The sequence below is a fragment of the Ischnura elegans genome, chromosome 7 (genome assembly GCF_921293095.1).
Source record: "Ischnura elegans chromosome 7, ioIscEleg1.1, whole genome shotgun sequence".
Classification (NCBI taxonomy): domain Eukaryota; kingdom Metazoa; phylum Arthropoda; class Insecta; order Odonata; family Coenagrionidae; genus Ischnura; species Ischnura elegans.
The window spans coordinates 70,808,917-70,830,112 of record NC_060252.1 but is presented as its reverse complement, the minus strand read 5'-3'; the positions used below and the strand labels follow the sequence as shown (position 1 = coordinate 70,830,112).

General features: G+C 38.6%; 1 non-coding gene across 1 annotated transcript; it reads left to right on the top strand.

Moving 5' to 3' along the window:
* Positions 1–15,597: 15,597 nt before the first annotated feature.
* Positions 15,598–15,679, top strand: Trnas-gcu. The gene has a single exon. It is a non-coding gene; the product is annotated as a tRNA-Ser (tRNA).
* The last annotated feature ends 5,517 nt before the right edge of the window (positions 15,680–21,196 follow it).

Below are 21,196 nucleotides of genomic sequence, written 5' to 3'. Positions count from 1 at the left end.
TAATATTCGTTGAAGAAACTTCGTGGAGTGGGTGGGTTCTTCAGAAAATTCACTCACTTAGAGCTTCAACCCGAAATGTGGTCTGGATATGTTAGGCTAGAGCTCATATGCATTAATTCCATTATCTTTTTCCCTATTTCTCGCTTTCCCCTTTATCAGTGTTTGTGATCAACCACAAGCCATACCAGTATACTGTACCAATAAGGAAATCACTTATCTATTAATGAGAAAACGTCTTTTTGATAAAAATTTAGAGAATATACGCCCGTGGTGGAAAGAGCAGCGTGGCCGTTGTTACAATAGAAATCAGCCTGGTAAGTATTTCGGAATGCAGTCATCAACTTTAGAAACACAAGCGTTTCCGATCGATGCTTAATTGATTTTTGATTCTTGATTGATTTTCACCTAGATTTACCCCTCGTCATTAGATTTCAAGTGAAAATGATATATTCATATTTAGACCTTACCGTGAAAACCAAGGAATACAGAGGGACGAGTGAAGATAAATATTCGTCCTGGATTTCAGTGAAATGGACGGGAAGAATCAAGAGAAATGGACAAGAAATCAACGATCTATTGAAGATGATATTTTAAAGTGCATTTAAGATTTCTGATGACTAATGAAAAGAGAAAAACCTATTTCTCTCCACCAGTGAAGCAGCGCAAAAATTAGTCTATAAAATTGTAGAACTTAATAATAATTTAATGTTGCGATTTAATTGTGTTATGAAGATAATTTTACCATAAATCGGTAATCAAATCGATAATGACCAAAATGTAAAGTATCATGATAATTATCCATATAAATTAGGGTATAATCATGCGCATGCTACTCCCTACTTGCGTAAATGTATCATTATATTGATTTTCATTGTGCAGAGTAATCTGATGCGATGGAGATAAGTTATTTTGAGATCTATATTCAGTAATCAGTATGCCTGATACATGAATGTACAAAATAAGCTATTAGTTTCTATGGAATCATCAAAAGGTTAAAATTCGCGGGTCAGTGCAACGAATGAAGCGACGTTAAAACACGAATTGGCAAACATTTTGAGAAGCCTGTTGCGATTCTCAGGCTCTCTTGGACTCGTTAAATCTAAAAATATAGTCTGATAGCATCGGGGAACCTTACGAAGATGTGGCCACCCCGATTTCTCCTCGGAAAAATCTCGATATGGGATTAACTGCCGAATTATTCATGGACAGGCTTCACATGATTTTTTTTTGTCTCAAAAAGCTCGATTTTGGGCGGAAGAAATAAAAAAAATTTCGTCCGAAAAAAACATTCGTTTTTTGCCGTAAATACACGCCTGGCGTATGATTTGTAGTCAATCAGTGAGGGGGTATAGCCGTTAAAAATAATGGCCCCCTGAAAAACAGGCATGCCAGGTGATGATAGTTCTCCATGTTCAGCATTGAGGTGGTCACGTCCCGACGGCCTAAGGCGGGACTACCTTCAGTGTTCATCTGCTGGGAAAGAGCAAGAACCGAAAGAGATGGGGCATTGTCCTAAGAGAAGTTATTTTATAATAATAGGAATAGATATATCTGACGAATCTTTTTCACGCTACTGAACGACGAATCGTTTGAAAAAAATAAACCGGATTGATTGGATCAGGTGAGATGTAGCGGAAATAATACATATTGGTTGAGGAAACCTTCGGCACCCGGTATTATTATGTATTTAAGGAAATAATCATTGATAAAGCCAGTGGCGTATCTTTACAAAGTTAACCGGTTGTGCGCAGTAAGTACGAAATTTCCAATTCCACAGAATCATTTGCCTTGATCGGGATCCGAACGTCGAACCTAGAATTCGTTCCTGATGAACTACCACTTTAATTAGAATGGCATACTTTTCCTGCGAGAAGTTTAGTTGACTTTAAAGTGGTTGGAGGCCCTAGTCAGGGTGTTTCAGGAAGAACCAGCAATACTTCGGGATGAGGTAGGGGAGACAATTTTAGGCATTTTTTGTTCATAAACATCAGGTCGCAACTCCTCAATTACTGAGCTATGGCAACGGTAATATTTTTGTTGTTCACTTTGAGGTTACCATGGCAACGGTTTTCATAGGTATCCAGCATTTTCGAAATTTTATTTAATAATCTGGATTTTTAAGAACATTAAATTGTTAAGGTTGGACGAAAATGTGGAATTATAATTGACTGAAAAAATTAATCTTTGAGGTTAATTAAACGAGAGCTTTGATTCAATACGATTAGCGCAATTTCACCAATTTTTGAGAGGGAGTCACACCAGACCTTGATTATATCGAGAGAAAACCGTTTATGAATGTTACTGAACTAAATTACACTTGAAAATGTCATGGCTGTCGTCATTAACCTTGGATGAATCTCGCATCTTTCCCAGCTATTTTCAAATCATTCGCTAAAAGGAATAACTTGCCATCCATAGACACTGGAATGTGTATATCTCTGGTATTATTTCCATCTGAAACAACAATCACACTTATGTACGCATACAAAACCGCTAATTTGATCTGTTTGACATGCGTCAAATTAAATTACAAATTATAATATCTAAAAGTGATTGAAAGCCGGCCTCGGTGGCGGTGGGGTAACGTCCTCGCCTGCCTAACAATAGGTCGCGGGTTCGAGTCTCGCCTGGGTAAGTTTCTCATGTCCAGGGCATGGTTGTTCGTGTACGGTTACTTGTTAAAGTTGTTGATTACCCCGATGTAAAATGGTCAATATGAGCTGCATTCGGTGGTTTGAGAATAAATAAATAAAGGTAAAGTACATGTCAATCTTACTTCAGGAAAATAATGTCCACCTACTCCAACAAACCGTGCTGGGGAATATTTTTGAGTGCCTTCACGAAGAAACGCCTATGGCAGTGAAAGGGCTCAATAAAATAATAATCGGGATAGTTAAATTGAGAGAAAAACTCTTGCTTCTCCAGTAACCTTTGCTGTCCTCGAAGAAATGTGAAATCGAGTTCTCACGATTCATAAGTTAAAAGCGCTACTTCAATGTGAATAAATTCTTATGAGCAAAAATTCAAATGCCTCGACAGGAACGTGTATGGAACTCAATTTCCAAGCCAGTAATTAGGAGTGAAAATGGATGGTACAAATTGGAGGGTTCCGCATTCAACATCCTTGCCACGAACATGATTCGTACTTATTTGAATTTTATTACTTTTTTTATCCGTACGATGACTTTTTTCCAGTTGGTATGACTTTTAGTAAATTACTCCATAGAATGACTACAGATATAAATACATATTTTTGGGAATTGGAACAGGATGATCAAGTTTCCTTACGGGATAATGCAATTAAATGATGAGAATACAGTGTCGCCGCAAAGATATCAAAAGATAAAACTCATTTCCACTTTCTAAGGTAATTTTCTTGCATTGAGAAACAGTGTTTACAAACTTAGACAGAAATATACCTTTATAAAGCACAAAGCACACATTCTTGAGTTGTAAGGGCAAGAATATTATTTGGTAGATTTCAATTTCCGAGGTTTAGAAGAATGCATGAATATCGAAGTTACCTATGCTTTATTAAAAAGATATTTCCAATCTTTTCACGTAAGGAAATTTTGGTATTAGTCCTATTCCTTAAAATAACCCACAAAGACGAAAATCGCCATTTTGATAGCGTGCATTTCCGCGGGGTGATTTTCGTTTTTGTGGTATATTTTTAAGTAAAAGGAACAAAATAAACATTTCCGTACGTGAAAAGTTTATAAATATTTTTTGCATATAGCATACGTAAATTCGATCATCATGCAATCTTCTTAACCTCGGAAATTGAAATATACCTTTCGGCCATTTTAAAAATCAAGGAATAGGTAAAATTTAATTTTAAAAAGCTCTTTATTATGTTGTTCTCTCTATAAAAATACAATGAAATGCACCGATCAAATATTTTTCCCGTGACAAGATGAAGAAGACGACCGTTTCACCGTTTTCATTGTTTTTCGCGTGTTCTTCTTCACTCTTTCGACCGTAGAAGCTAAACGTTTAAGTTTAAACAACTTTTCATGATTCATTGTTGTAGTCGAATAAACAATGAGTACAACGATATAAGACACGACCTTATAGAGCTTCGGCAAAATTTCGTGCAAGTGGTAAAAGTTCAGCATTCTACCTTTTTTCAGCCGATAGTAGTGACTTTATTAGGATCGTCCATGGCTGTTCTACGATTCGTATTTTATAATTTTCTCTGAATTTTGATACCTTGGCCTCCTATTAAAAGCAAAATAACTGGTCGGAGTCCGAACATAAAACAATTATACCCTGTGAATTACATTAGATCATTGGGCCGTTAAAATGTCAGCCAATCAGCGAAGACCGTAGCAACACCATGAACCATATAGGTTGGAATATGTGGGGTGAGATACTAGAGGGATCTTGCAAACAAAGATGGCGGATATTGCTTACATCCGGCGATTTCGTCAATATTGGTTAGTTTTCCTTGATTTTGTGAGTGTGCAATGACATTTCAACAATATTTGGTAGTTACATTAATAACATTGTAAGGAAACAACATTACATGTAATATACAAACTGCTACGTTTAAATGACCATTTTACATTACTATTCACATCTAAAGCGGAAACTACCAACGGAATGGGTTTTCAACTCCCTTTTCTCATTTTCTCAGGTAGTTTTTTCGCCAAGTCTGCTCGATTTTCCTTTCGATTTGAGATAATGTTGCTAGATTTCGCGAGAATTTAATGTACACCAGTTTTTCTCCTTTATATTGTAGTAAGTACTGAAATAAACACTTGTAATTTTCCACGATTACATTATTGATTACGACCTAGATTTCACATTGAGGATTATATAGTAACATTGAAATCTATGTCGTAATAAGTTTTATAATCGTGGAAAATTGTAAGCATCTATTTCAATTTGGAAAAATTCCATTCCATCGCGCTTGTATCTTCGGATTTTGTTTGTAGTAAGTATGAACAGGAAGGAGCTTCTGAGAGCATCGTTATGTTAGAGTTTAAAGAAAAGGTTAGTGAAGAGTTTGATCTGGAGTGTAGCTACGGTTGGGAAACGTGGACACCGAGGAAAGAAGACGAGAGAAGATTGGAGGCATTCCAGATGAGGGTGTGGAGAAGAATGGAGAAGTTGAAATGGACGGAGAGGAAAAGGAACGACGAAGTGCTGGATATGGTGGGTGAGGAGAGGCAGCTTTTAGATGAGATATGGAGGAGACAGAAGGTATGGATGGAGTTAGTGCTTAGCGGGGAGGGGATGTTGAAAATGGTGCTAGAGGGTAGAATGTTAGGGAAACGAGGGAGGGGAAGGAAAAGAATAGGATTTTTAGATAGAATGATAGGGAGTAGGTCTTATTTTGAATTGAAGAGGGAAGTGCATGATAGAATGGGAGGCTCCGAGATCTCTAGTACTCCATTGAAACCTACCTTAATCGGTGGAATACTATAATAATAATTGCCTCTACCGAAGAGTTGTATGAACCATCGCTTCCCACCGATCATGGGTTTTAGATGCCCTGATGATCAATGATAATGGTCGCTGCATAACATTGATTATAGATGGTTATCGGGGGTATCTTCCCACATTCACCTTTGTTCACCTCCAGCAGGTGTCCTTCACCACACAATCATGTCTAATTGCGACCGCATCTCCCCCCCCCCCTCATCTCGTTGCACTGCAGAGTCACGTGCTCGTGTTTCCCAACATAATCCCTCTTCAAACTCCTTGCTCATCTATTTCCTTCACTTCTCGAAGTGAGAATACGTCATATCGCCCCTGGCACTTCATCTTGATGACATTGTGTTTCCTTGAATTGGATACACGTTTTTTACTACACATTAATGGCATCAAGTAGACTTAGGTTTAATTTTTTGGACAGATTTAAACTTGTTCTGTGGTAGACTCTAACACCTTATACGAGTAGAGTGATGCATAGAGTTTAGGATCCATATAAATTCAGTTAGCATCAATGCATGGAGTTAACATAAAAAAATGGTAAACACATACAGATATTTTTACCTAGGCGCTGTAAATCTCTTTTAGCCAGTTGTGTAGCAGAGATAATTCACATGATAACATACGAAAATTTCCGCCACGAATAATAGTTTTAAATTTCACAGTATAAACTATAAATATAAAGCTCGTTATTGAAACTTTTGGGAATGTTGGCAATTTTCAGTTACGTTATCTCTTCGAAGTCGAAGGTGTCCCCCAACGTTTCTCGACCATTTCTGGGACCGGTTTGTAATTTGTATTCCTTCTCACGAGAAAGTTATTTAAGAGTATAAGGAAAAGTCTACTGAAGGGTATGATCTAGACTGTAGACAGGGGTGGGTAATTGTTTGGGCTCGAGGGTCACTTTGTATGAGCGGAGGTTATCGGAAGGCCGCACCGCTTACAATGATTGTATTCATCAGTTAACATTACATTTAATTTCAGAAAAAAATATAAATTGTATAATAAAAATTTAACAATAGTGGTAGTTCAATTCTACTTATTTATTTGGTTAATTTTATATTAGTTAGGTTTCTAAATCTTTTGCTAGCACATTTAATTATATAATCAATTTAATGAGACAAGTGTACTCTATCACTTTTTAAAATTCTGTGTCGGGCCATTACAAACTCTGTGGCCCGCAGGCCACAATTTGACCTGACTCGTGTATGGCTTATTCTTTCCGCCATAAACCTCGTCTTATAATTTTCTCACTCTACATAAATAAGTTTCTCGTCCCCTGATCATCTCCGCTAGAGTCCGCTAAGGATTGACTCACGCAGTGCATATCCCGTTAATCTCTCCGCTGAATAAATTTTCATTGTTCAAAAACTTATTTTTACCACGCTTTATTATACTCGCTTTCTTGTTTGTCCTTTGGGGCCAAATCTTGCAACTCAAATTTCGACTACTTTCTGGTTTACTAGAGCGCTGAAATTTTCATGATGACAATGGACAATGCAATTTCCTTACGCTTTTACTACGATTGGAAGAGCGCCTCGAGTAATATTCAGAAGTAAAAATTAGATACGGAGATCTAAAAAAAGCCAATAAAATGAGTTTGTAAAGTACCTGCATATATTTTTTTCTGTTGTTTATCTTCAACAGGGACCTGCGACTTACCAATCCTATTATGCCTTAGGAACGTAGGCTTTCGCAGCGAGATGGATTATTGTCAACGATCAGATGCATTGTTGTCAAGTGCTCCCGAAAGCCGTTGACTACAACACATTTATGTTACCCTGAAAAATGTACATTGCTATGGGGAATTTTCGACTTCGCACTGATTATAAAATTAATAATTGCTGGTCAATATATACCAGATTTGTCTCCCAACGAAAGCGCATGTAATATTACATGCGCACCACGTATTTCGTTTTTGATATCCGAAACGTTCTTCTAAAACTCATTTTACTTTCTCATCAATCATATTTGAAATTTTCAATAATTTTAGGAGCAGTAGGCAGCTATTTTCTTCTTTTTAACAAAACTTAGCTTTTATTATAATGTTATTTTTATGCTTTAATACTTTGTTAATATAATCCTCTAACGAAATGATTCCACTGTTAATCTCTGCACGGCTCACCGGTGATTTACCTTTCAAGCGACAGTTATTCTATACGCTGAGTCTCGGAGGTAATTCAATCATTGCACAGATTCAATACTCCTCAAATTTAGAGTGAGAAAAGTACAAGACGAAGTTTATGGCGGAAAGAATAAGCCATACACGAGTCAGATCTCTATCTAGGTCGCATTTGCTAATACGGTAAGAAAGCATGTATTTTATGGCACTGTGGACTGAAACTCTGACCCACGTGGAGAACATAAAAGTGGATATTAAACATCGCGTTCTTACTTTGATTCGAGAATTTTCCCGCACAGCGAAGCCTGACACGCTTACATTCAATCACATACCAAGGTCGGTGCAGGGAGTTGGTGCACCAAGCACCTTTACTGTATTCGGCTTATTCCGTGTCGCACCGATCCATAGGAAAATCAACATACCTATATTTTTGGTGGTGAATTGGGTTTCTTGGAGAAAAATATTTGACTTTTTTAAATACAATTTTATTATAATAAGAGATGTGTACTATCCAGTGGTGACCCTGGTTCGCTTGGCCAGCTTCGGTGGCTAAGAGAGCGAGGAGCTACACATTTGCTTGATAATACTAAAATTAACCCTTTTTCTGAACGCAGGGGAGGTATATTTGATCCTAGAGGGACTTATAATCGTCATAGTGAATCCCTAATGATAGTTTCCATCCTCAATGATATCTTCTTACCAGAAAAAAGTCAATGTAGCCGGCGATGGCATGAAAGAGCGTGCTCCCATCTTAGTGACTACTTTTGACATTTTCAGACTTGAGTTCCACGTTTTTGACTGAAAACATCTCAATTCCATGTAATTTATTGCACGTATAAAGTAAAATGTGGCCGTGTGTTGCGGGTTGCTTACCCCACTAAAGTTCTTTCTGAGACAAGATAGAAAGTTATTTTCTCGATAATTACTAGTATTATAGCTAATATATTTGGTTTTAAATATCAATTTAAATCCAAGTTATACTCCATTGCAATGAATAGTGCTTGCTCAAGCCAAATTTCACTTATTTACATTTTTCGTTAAAAATTTCGAAATTTTAAGGCAAAATGGCGAACAGAATACATTAAGCGATTAGGAAAATAATCATATTTGCAATACCCATCCAAGTAAGCAACTTTTACCGGGAATGTCAATTCGCTCCTAAAAAAGTGGCATAACGTGGCACCCTACTATCCACGCATCATTAGGGAAGCGATAGATTCATGCATGTAAAATACGGTTAAAGCCACCGCTTAGCTCTTCGTCGTCCTGAAGAAGCCAGGTGCAATACCGGCGAAAAACTTGTTTACAAAGACGGACTCACGCGCTGCATATCCCGTAAACCTCTGGGCTGAATAAATTTTCTTCGTTGTAAAACTTCTCTTTTTTACTAGATACCATTAACGAAATGGTTCAACTGTTACTTTCTGCACGGTCATCGGCGATTTATGGCTATTAATCAATAGTTTCGCCGCGTTTTGTAGGTATTCAAGAAAGACACGTGAATATTTCTCGAAACAAAGACGCTCTTACTGATTACAATAGACTTATTTTATTCGGTTAATTCTTGCATTCAAGTGTTTCCTGCTTCTATTTCCTCACGCTTAACCAGCGGTCTAAGTGTGACCTTCGATTTTTCCCATCAACTCTCATTTTCCGCTCAATTAACCAATCATAATACCAACGGATTTCTTAGTAACATTACTTGCAACCACGTACTCCTTTCTCTGCGGCGCCTTTACTGATTATAAATCTTTCAATACTGAAGTCCATGATTTGATTAATTAAAGGAAGTGTTTACAAAAAGGTGACTGAGGTGATGAATGCAATAGCATAAATTTCACGTGATCCTTCGTCAGACAAAAGATTGATTTGAACTGATAGAATTATTATTAGAAGTCTCCAAACATTCAACATGGCTTTTAATGGAGCTATTCAACCATTTCAATTTTCAAATTACCCTCCCTCATCCCTACATTCTTCATTGAATTTCCTTCTTCAGCCCTGCATAAAGCCTTTTCATTACTACTCATTGTATCATATAAAACTCAGGTCTATGCTAGATCCTTCCTCGCTTATCCATCCGCTTATCTTTCCCCCTACCACGATTTTTTCATCTCCTATCCGCTTAGTTTCACCCATTTTACCTCAATGTTTCTTCTATACATTTTCAGCTCCATTCCGGAAAGATTTATACTAAGTAGTATTCTTTTGTGCTGTAAAGTTTAACGGTGAAATATGTAGCTGCCACAGCAATTATGATTGAGTAAAAATTTTATCTGTTTTGGAATGAGAAGTTTTAAAATTTAATTTACCTCAGAAGCAGCTGTGCGTTAGAAATGTTTAAAATAGTAGGCGTTCGTGAATGGGGAAGAGGTTATTGAGAGGACCCTATGATTCATAAAAAAAATACAAGAGGCTTATTAGAGTTTTAAACACCTATACTTAAACCATGGTGGGCGAAGAGAGGAAACTTTTTGAGGAAGAGACAAGGGGCTTGGATGGAGTGAGTACGAACGAAAGTTTTAGTGAGTATTTAAACCAATATGTACAAAATAAAGCTAGAACAAATAAACGTCCAACACGCCATATGGAAGAACTTTAAATAACACACTATCGGACATCTGCCTACGCTAGATCTTTCCATGTCACCTCTTGCGAGGTATGGAATCAATTGTCACGCGATGTAAAAAAAAATCTATAGGTGCAAGTCAATTCAAAAAGAAATACAATGAAATATGTAGCTGCCACAGCAATTATGATTGAGTAAAAAATTTTATCTGTTTTGGAATGAGAAGTCTTAAAATTTAATTTACCTCAGAAGCAGCTGTGCGTTAGAAATGTTTAAAATAGTAGGCGTTCGTGAATGGGGAAGAGCTACATGTGAATTGAATATTGCAAGTTAAATGAATATTGTGCCAAAGCTACCACAATCAGATGTTTTATGAGTATTCATACGCTTGTACGGCTGATAAATTTATAACCATGTATGTTCGTAAGGGTCGCATTTGACCCAGAATAATAAATTACATTTTCTATTCTATTCTATCTAGTGCTAAGGGGGAAGTGGATATTAAAATCCGTAATTAAAGGAAAAATCATAGGTAAGCGACGGAGAGGAAATTATAAGATAGGATATTCCCCATTCAACTATTTATTCATAGAATTAAACGGAGTAGGCATTACTGGACATCAAAGACATGAATTGCTCCGTCAATCAGGGAGAAACCGAACTTCTTTTTTTCCGTCTTGTGATTTCAACGTATCAGGATCGACTCGTCGCCAAATTGATCGTCGTTTCTTTTCATTCTGCGAGTCTTGGGAGGGCTGACTAATACCACCAATAATAGTCGCGCGAGACAATGCGGTCGAAGTGGCCGCATTAACCGGGGTTCCACCCACGTTCCCCCCGGGGCATGTCCACGTGGCGCTGGGGCGAGACGCGCGAGTGGGCGCGCGGAATTCCTACTAGTCCATCCCTCTTGTGGCCAGGGTGACACCACAGCGTCGGATTCCGACCAGGGGATGGCAAGTGAAACGAAACGAAAATATTTCGTTTCGACCTGGAAGGAAACGAATGTACGAGGCCTAGGTTTAGTTGCGTTCCCTCACGAAATTAAAATCACCTAGGAGTTTAATTTCGACCCGGGACGAAACTTTACTCCCAGGAACGAAACGAAATTAATCGAAACCCCTAGTTTAAAGCTAAGTTTCGATCCCAGAAGTTGAGTGGAGGGAGAAAAGAGGGAATAGTTTCGACCCATTTCATGGCAGAATGTAGAGAGGTTAAAAGATTTAGCTTCGTCATATTGCGACTGAATACTTCGCATAAGGAGTTGCGCATTAGGAGTGAAAAAGAAGGTGCCCATACATCTTGAGGGGATAGGGCGAGCCTCTATTCTATTCAACCATACTTCATACTCGTTGTGCGGGTCGAAACTATATAAACTGTTTGAAGGTGAAGCACGTGGTCCCTCCAGTGCTAAACATTATCTGTGTTTCGTTTCGTCCCAGAGGTTTAGTTTAGTTTCGACCCGAAGTAGTTTTGACTCCGATATGGTTTCGACCCTGAGTTTAGTTTCCCGGTTTTATTCTTTCTCGTTTATTTTCTACATTTCACTCTCAGGAACGAAACTATTGAAATTTTACTGGATTTGGCTTTCGTTTAGTTTCGATTGCCATCCCTGAATCCGACAGCACGGGAATTTTCCAAGGGCTCAGCGAGTTGTGTAGGTGTCCGCTTAGGTGCTGAAACGTGGACAAGGGGTGGGTAGGAGAAGAAAAAAACTGGAGTCGTTTAAAATTTGAGAATGCAGAAAATGTAGGATGATGAGATTAAAGGAGAAGAAAATGAAGGATCAAGTAGTGACATAGTTGAAATATTGAAATGAAAGATAGTTGCTCTTTTCCACGAATATTTTTATGCTTACCACGCGTTTCGGCTCACAGAGGGATCATCTGGTACCCTTTTATGTCGAATTCCCACCATACCACGCTCGCACGCAACGTATTTCACTTCTTTTTCTCGTCAGCAGTTCCCAGCCATTGGCTGTCCACTACTTATTTCATTTTTTGTTGTTTCTGACTAATTTTTAAGTCATGGGATGCCTGGCAGTGAGATTTAGGTGGAAGACATGTGGGTTGGAAGGAAGGCGGTTTTGGGGACTTAGTGTTTAGTTTTTGCTGGAAGCTTCCAATCCCAGAGGTGAGGGAAAAGTTCGTTTGCAGTCAGAGGCAGTTGTTTGCAAATTTATGGAGAGAGGAGTTTAGACAGGGCAGTAGGGGAGGGAGAGGATTTTAGAGAGTGCAGTAGGGGAGTGATTTTTCAGATCTTTGCGAAGGTTTTTATTGCTGTTGTACCACGGAGCGCCAACTATTCTGCGAACAATTAGGTTTTCAGTTGTTTGTAGTTGTTTTAGGTGAGTTGCCGCAGCGTGAAGCCAAACTGGTGATGCATATGAGAGAAGAGGTTTGTTTTATGGTGCTGGAGTAGGGTAGTAGTATAGTTTTTAGTGAGAGCGGTGACGATGACTCGATAAGTGGTAGGAGAATGTTCCGTACTCCTTTGGTCTTGTCAATTAGCGATTTGATGTAGTGAGCTCAAGTTAGTTTTTAGTCCATGCGGACACCGAGATACTTTGGTATTTGTTGCTTAGGTATTTTTGTTTTTTTTTTCAAAGAATAATGATGGGCCTTCGCCGGCTTTTGGTCGTCATGAAAAAACGATATGTATGCATTTTGATGCATTTACGGAGTTACTACAGTTGCGCCTAGTCTCTCACCACATCACGCCTGAATCGGTGGAATTTGTTTGGTGACATGGTAGCCGAGGAGAGGATATACCGAAAGACAGCAGGGTTGAGGGAGCTAGTGCAAAGCGGGAAGTGGATGCTAAAACCATATGAAATGGAAGACTGATAAGTAAGCGATAGAGAGGACATCATACATAGGATATTAACCCTCTCACCTGTATTTATTAATAGAATGAAAGGGAGTAGGCGTTAGTGGATATTGAAGAGGAATGTTTAATTTTCAAGGACAGGTGGTGTGATTTGCAAAGTTCTTCAGGTATGGCGACCTATCTTTGCTGATAGAATACCAATGGTTAAAATAATGTTGCCACCAATGAGAAGTTTTGTTAAAAGTCATATTATTGGAAGAAATGATAGGTAACCAGAGAAGGGCTCGGAAGAGGATAAAAGCTATGGATTGAATGCATAGACCATATGTAGCACACTGTCTAACAGGATAGAATGGAAGTCCCTTAATGTGAATTAGCGGTAGGAATTCAAAGTGGGATCGGGGATAGACCTGAGTGATTAGAAATATGACTGTAAATTCATGTCAGCTTGCAAAATATTTATAATACGTACTTATTCATGTATTACCTTACAATTAGCAACATCACTTTATTGGCCTTTGTATCGGGGTTATAACGTATTGACAACGAAGCGTGAACATGAATATCCATGCCCTAGATAGGATCTACCTATCCAGGCGGGTCTCGAAACCGCGACCTTCGGGATGGAAGGCGAAGATATTACCCCGCCGCCATCGGGGACGGCAAATTTAATCAGAAATAGATTCTTTAAAGCTACCGATATGTTAGTCACGATAACTAGCATATAGTTATAGATGACATGTATAGTTACGATAACTAGCATATATGTATAGACTTTATGCTAGTTGTGATAGCTAGCGTAAAGCTTTAAACTAAATAATAGGTAACTATAAGTTAAATGTAGCTAAAATGGAAGAAATACGCAGGTATGAACAGATTAGCTGATAGGAGAATTGAGTGGAGAGCTGCGTTAAAGCAATCTTAGGATTGTTGACCAGTAATGATGTTGATGATGATGAAAGCTATATGAGGATGCAAAGTCAGGATTTCTCTCAAATATTCCTGCTTTCGAAAATGTTAAATAGTTCATCCCCTCCTCTGCGCTCCCCTTTTATGCACGGGGGGATGATCTCCCGTCGGACGCATTCCACCGCCGTCTCCGCAGATTTCGCCCGCCCCGTCAATTGACCCCTCACTCACACGGGTGGCTCGTGTCTCGCCGGGGATGATCTCCTCCCCCGACCACTGCTAGTGGTGCCGAAGGGAGACGATGCCCTCGCTCACTGCGACGCGTGGGAGATACCCGCATATTATCATTTACTATGGCGAGAACGAAGGAGGCATTTCACCACATGATAGATCTGCTTACAGCGGGAAACTTAAACATGGAAGTGAAGAAACCATTTATAGGAAACTACATTAGGAGCATGTTTCTGTACGAAAGTGAGGCATAAACAATAACAGCAGCGGAGGAAACAAGGATGGAGGCCCTCGAAATGTGGTGCTAAAGAAGAATGATGAGGATCTAATGGATCGACCGAGTTAGTAATGAATAAGTCCTAAGGAGGGTAGGAGGGAACAGAAGCCTCATGAATACCGTAATAAAAAGACGGAACAGCCTTATAGGCCACATCTTGAGACATGATGGCCTGATGAAGAAAATCGGCGAGGCCTAAGTGGATGGCAAGAACATAAAAGGAAGACCTCGAACAAAATATATGGAACATGTAAAGAAGGATGTTAAAGAGAAGAAATACGTTAGTGTGAAAAAATTATCTGGTAGGAGAATTGAGTGGAGAGCAGCGTCAAACCGATCCTAGGACCAGTGTTGATGATGGTGAGCCACTTGACCACCACTTGTTTTTTAGTCAGTAAAATGCATGATATAAATAAATTCTGTATGTTACGGTATATGGATTGGAATAAGTTTTGAGATATTCCGCGCACATAAGAGAAATTTGGTGCATAATATTATATACGAAGTTCTACCATAAGTAAAAATGCCAAAATATTTTTATCACTATCAGCAAAAGTATGGGTGCATCATTTGAGCATCCTGAAAGGCATAGATTATGGTATGGAAATCGTGTGATTTGGGTGACTCGAGGGATTGCGTTAATAAATTTTTACCCGTCATTCACGTTGTGTATTATATTTGTGAATGCATCAAATGGTAATGTTACATACTACCAAGGAGTATCGGTCCTTGATTATACTATATGGCTTGGAATCTATGCCTTAATCTGAACTTCTGAATACGGAAATAAGTTATGGGTACGGAAATAAAGGAGCGACACGTTGATTAAAGGCGATTATATCATTAAATTAGCTTCCTTTTAATGGTCCATAAACTAAGAGCCAGTTACTATTAAAGTCATTCCACCCGTTGAGGTAGATCTATATCGAACATATTGTGATTCGATCCTACTCTTCGTCGTAGACGCATTAAAGTCTCTCAATAATTCTTAATTATATTACAAAATATTCACTAGATATCAATAGCATGCTTTCAGTGTCTTGGATACCTACCTACTGCAAATGTTTACTCAATATCTCGGAAATATCTCAAATGTAACCAAATGAGATTTTTTTAATGCTCGGCGGGTATGGATATACATTCCCTATTGCTAGTCGTGGGATGACGCACTAATCAGAAACCTTGAAAAACAATTGTCTTGACAAAGCGTCAAAGTACTATGACGAGGTGGCCGAGTGGTTAAGGCGTTGGACTGCTAATCCAATGTGCTCTGCACGCGTGGGTTCGAATCCCATCCTCGTCGATTTTTTTTCGGAGGCAGCATGGCTGATCGAGGGAGGGAAAATTCTATGACATTATGATGGTGACTTCTTTAAATCCCTTCGTTTATTAGTATCATCCAAGATCAGATAAATAGTCAGAATATGATATCGAAGACATTTCCTATGTGTATCATTGCTTGTAAAAGATTCTTTTAGTATTAGTCATTGTCTTAGCAACAAAATAATCTTTACTTTGCACTCTCAAGCTAGATCCTATTTTTAACATTTCTACAATTTGCATAACTGTGTGGAATTAAAAGAGCTACAATGGAATTTCTTCTTGGTATCGGGCATCAAAAAATTGAATCAATTTTATGATATTTTCTTTGGACACAAAATTATTTTTTTCTCCCAGTTGTATCCGACAGCAAAGTATGACCTCGTCAAGGTGAGATGGCAAGAAATAAGTGCCTATCAAATACAAACAGAGCCAGTTGTGAAAGTAGGAAGCCAGGGAGAAATAGAGTAGAGTACTCGCAACGAAAGAATTGCCTAAGGAAAGGAGTAATATTAACCAACTTCGTCTCGCAAAGCCCAATTCATGTCTTTTATTGGTCCAGCGTAAAAGCAAAGGTAGTCGCGGTAAGCGAACGCGTCCTTCAAGGGAAATGCATGCAATAAAAGTTGCGTACCACGCACTAGCGATTCTATTTCAGAATTTAGGTGTAATTTGGAGAAGATGGCAATGCCAGCAGCAGTATTAATGTGCGCTTACACTGTAGCATGTTATGCAAACATATTATATGTAACAAGTTACTTGTAACATTTGTTTTATAACAAGAGCCTAGCGGAGCCAAAAATGCACAAATAACATGCTACAGATTCAGTCGCAGCCCACCAGTACACTGGCTATCCCCACCATGCGACTCACCTCTTTTCTGTAACATGTTACACATTTTCCCACTTCGTACGGGGAACCAAAAACTTATATATAACACGAATCTTTGTTTTGTAACTCAATGTTACATGTAACTTGTTACACTGATTTGAAACCTTTTCGTAAAACATGTCATATGTAACTTGTTTATATAACATGTTACGCAGAGTAAACGCACCTTTAGGACATCGTAGTAACTACACTCATAAATGATAAGACGAGAGGATATACGAATGGCAAAAACCTTATTATTGTATTTACTGTGAATTGTAATGATTCAGGCTACACGTGATTGGCTCACTTCATCGAATTAATCCGTAAGTTGGTTTCGATATACGAGGGTAGAGCTCACGTCGCACTAAGTCACAGGCACGTGCAATCCACGCATTCAGCTTCGGGGCAGTTCCTTTCCCTGGACCATTTATAACCTTTCATGGAGACCTGCGGTTTTGTCACAATACTCCTCACAATACCTCACCACAATTCCTAATTCTGAACTCCACGTGTAGTACTTACTTTTTTTCTACGCAGAAGTGCCCATTTTTCTATAATGTGGTTCATTTATGTTAGGGTCAACTTTCCCCACACATTAGAGTACCCAGTTTGATGTGAAAGAACTGTTACACGATCTACTGATGAATGAAAGGAAAATTACCTTTTTTTAAGAATTTAATGGGACAACCGGTTTCGATACATTTAATGAGACTCGGAAATGAAACTAGGTAGGTATTGGAACCGGTCGTCTCATTGAATAATAAAAGAAAGTGGCGTTTTTATCTCTTTGTGGATAAATTGCACTAATATTGAAATAAAAGGTAGTTGCACTTTTGAACAATTATTTAGTGTAGAATCATCTGGTACAATACTTGCACCGATCTTGTACCATATCATGGCTCTGTGGGCCGAAACGCTTCGTAAGAATTAGATAATTGTGAAAAGTGCAACTATCTTTTATTTTAATATGTCGAACTTCCACTATATCTCGTCTGAATCGGTTTAGTTATTCTAAACCGAGACAACGTATGGGATGTGCCATTTCACGGTCAATAGGGTAGTTTCCTTCATCAAAGAAAACGAAAGGCATTGATTGCGATTCGTTACCCACCATTAGTGTATTCATAATACACAAATTATTTGGTTTTTGAAATACCGGTTTAGACGAATGGCATGGGTCAAATTTTATCCTCATTTGAAAAAGGCCAGATTGGCGCCCATGCGATTCCACTCCGCATGACGTCACAGGGACCTAGTTTCTACACGAGAGGATAGGAGTTATACATCGTCTGAGGTTACCAATGCATGCATGAGGCACAGAGCTCAGGGAAACATGTCTTAATAATCACCTATTAAAACAGGCTAAGTTCGGAAAGTTTTCTTCGTTTGATAAGGTATTAATAAACCTTTTTTAAGCCAAGCGCTACCAGACAGCAAGGTACTCAGCTATCCGCTAGCATCCTGCGACGTATCAGCGCTAAGCCTCGCCTCAAGGTCACCTCACCGGGCGGGAGGGGGAACCAGAAATACGACGTACGGATATATTTCCCGGCATTCATACTTAAGCGTCGCGTTTTCGCGCGCTTGAAAATTTTCACTTTTCATTTAATCGCGAAAAATAGATGTTGTCATTTAAAAATCTAAAAGCGTGAAATACGTACTCCAGGAGTAATAATCTTTCGATTAAAGCAATAAAAAAATAATAGGAAACCACCCTATTGCCTAGTTATGGATGCATTGCTAACGAATATCCTTATATCATATTAAGATTACTATTAAGATAATGTCATTTTATAAGAAGTGGTTTAGTTTGGTAAAAATAATTATTCCTGGTTGGTAAATGTTTAACGTGAATACTTATTGGGCCCCAAACCGAGTCAAGTTTTCCAAGTTGAGCTTTTCGGCTTATCGTTGGCCCTGCTTATACCTTTTTTTAATCTTTAGATACCTACATCGAAAAGTCGGGGTCACTATATCTCGTATGGACTGCGATCGTTTTACCCCAACATACTATTCAAACGAAGGCAAAGAGGGTATTCTACAAAGATAATAATCTACTAAAATCTGAAAATTAAAGTATAGAGGTCTGGAAACAATTCATCAGATGCTACATATGGGGCACGTTTCTCTATGGAAGCGATGATTGGGCGTTGACAGCAGCAGAGAAGTCAAGAGTGGAAGCATTCGAAATGTCGTGCTACCGAAGAATGATGAAGATAAAGAGGATCTATCGATTAAGTAATGAGGAAATGCTAAGAAAAACGGACGAAAACAGAATTCTTATTAAAAACAACAAGAAGATGACTGCTCTCTCTCTCTAAGGACAACTTAGTCTTCCACATCATTACACACGATGGCCAATAGATGATGGCATGTCTTGTTGGAAGACGCACAAAATATAACAATAAAATTAACTTATTCTCTACCACAGGATTTCAAATACATATTGAGTTCTACCAGTTCCTCCTATAATGGCATCCTCTGATACTTCAATTGAACATGTGTATAGGTGTTCCTGGTGATGGATACATGTACCTGGTAATACCATAACTGGCGAATCTGGTGGTGCTAAAAAATTCAGTGTGCATAAGCAAAGTTACTTCAATTTTCATAATCATTCGAACAAGACATTCATATTAGGGGGAAATTCGCCATGAGGAAATCATTTGGCTCGGTCGGGATTCAGACTAAATAGACGCCGATTGGCCAGATATCGCGCGGGGACCTGAGGCGCCAACACGTAGTCAGATAAATCCAGTCTGAAATGAAATGGAAGGAAGGTTGTGTGATTGGTTGCATACCTTACCGACAATCGGAAGATCCGGATACGAATCCCAGTCAAGCCAATTTATGGCGTGAATAAATATGCACCCTTGCGCGTGACTCCATACAAAGTGACTTGTTTATGAAGTTCTTTGATTATAATATGAGTTTGTGTAAAAAAAGTTAGTTAGTACTTTGTTGGTTAGTTAGTACTTCGGCAAATCAATGGAACGAATTCCGAATGAGAAGAAGCTAGGCCCCCTACTTTCGTCGTCCGCGTACCCCCATCAAATGGGCTGAACGTGCGAACTCAGGTGCCTCGTTCGTGAATCAGGTGCGCTCACTAAAGACAGTAATTTCATGGCAACGTGTAACACACAAGCCGCGCCATGGAACACGAGCACATGGACTGAGCTAAAGAGCGGGAAATTGGCGACCGCAGTTGAAGTCTTGAACGTTTTTAACGGTTGCGACCTCTTGGATCGCCTGCCCAAGCAAATTACCGGCTGCATAAATCAAAAAGCGATGCTTTCATCTTGATGGCAACAATGCAAGAGAATATAACACGAAGAAAGATACAAAGCTGTTTACGTTAACCCACGAGAAATTTCAAATTTTTGAGACTGTAGATACTGTAATAATTCATGCTTATTTATTTACTCCTTCCATTATCTAAACGAATGAAGAAGGTGAAGTGGACGGAGAATAAAAGAGGAGGAACGACGAAGTGCATGTTGGGTGAGGAGAGGAAGCTTCTAGGTGAGATCCGGAAGAGACAGAAGGTATGGATGGAGCAAGTACTGAGCGGGAAGGGATGTTGAAAACGGTTTTAAACGTTGGAATTTTAGGTAAACGAGGGATAGGATGGAATATAATAGGATTTTTAGATTGAATGCAAGGGAGTAGGACTTATTGTGAATTGAAGAGGAAAGTCCATGAAAGAAGGGGAGGCTGCCAGAATGCTTCCTAAATACTCCTTGCAAACCTCCCTTAATTTTTATAATACTTTTATAATAACAATAATCATCTAAATAACAAAATAATCATTACAATTAAACTCATTGCAACATAATTTGATACAAAACAACAAACATATCTTTGTTGTTGTTTTCCGAGGCACTACCCTGTTTTAGAATCATGGGAATGATAGCAAACTAAAGCTTGGTTTTCATTCACATCTCAATAGTTTTTAGCGCTGTTAATACGGAAAATTTGTGACTACACCACTGAAAGAGAAACGCTTTAATGGTCGCCTGAAATAACGATAGTTATTATTTTAGATTTTAACGTAGCTGATTCAAATGGCTCAATATAAATTATACGAGCGTGATGAGCCCGCTCCCAGCGGACTTCCCCCGCTCTTTTTAATGCAGGTCCACAGAGGGATAGGCGCGTTTCTAATTTTAAAATGTAGAAAAAAAGGCAGGGTCTTATGAAAATATTTAATTGGAATTTTTATGTGCAAATTGAGGTCAGAGGACCTCTTTAAACACAACATTGGAAGTAATTACACTATCCTCTGTTAAACGCACATGATGGCTCATACTTACGTATCAACAGGAGACTTGAATGTGGAATCAGCCGCATTTTGGTAAAAGTTATTTAAAGAATGCGAGATATTGTTGCAAATGAACAAATGTACCAGTTTGTGCGCCGTTTACGTCAGGAATATTTACCGTTTTTTTAAATTATTTAAAAACCAATTTTAGGAAACAATAGCAATATTTAGGAAGTAAGATATGCCGTCGCATGTTCTCTGATTAATTCTGTTCATTTTGGTACCTCATTTGTAGATTTTGGTTGCGTATAAGTTGAGAAAAAGGTATCAATACAGCAGAAATAATATAGAAGATTAAATTCATTC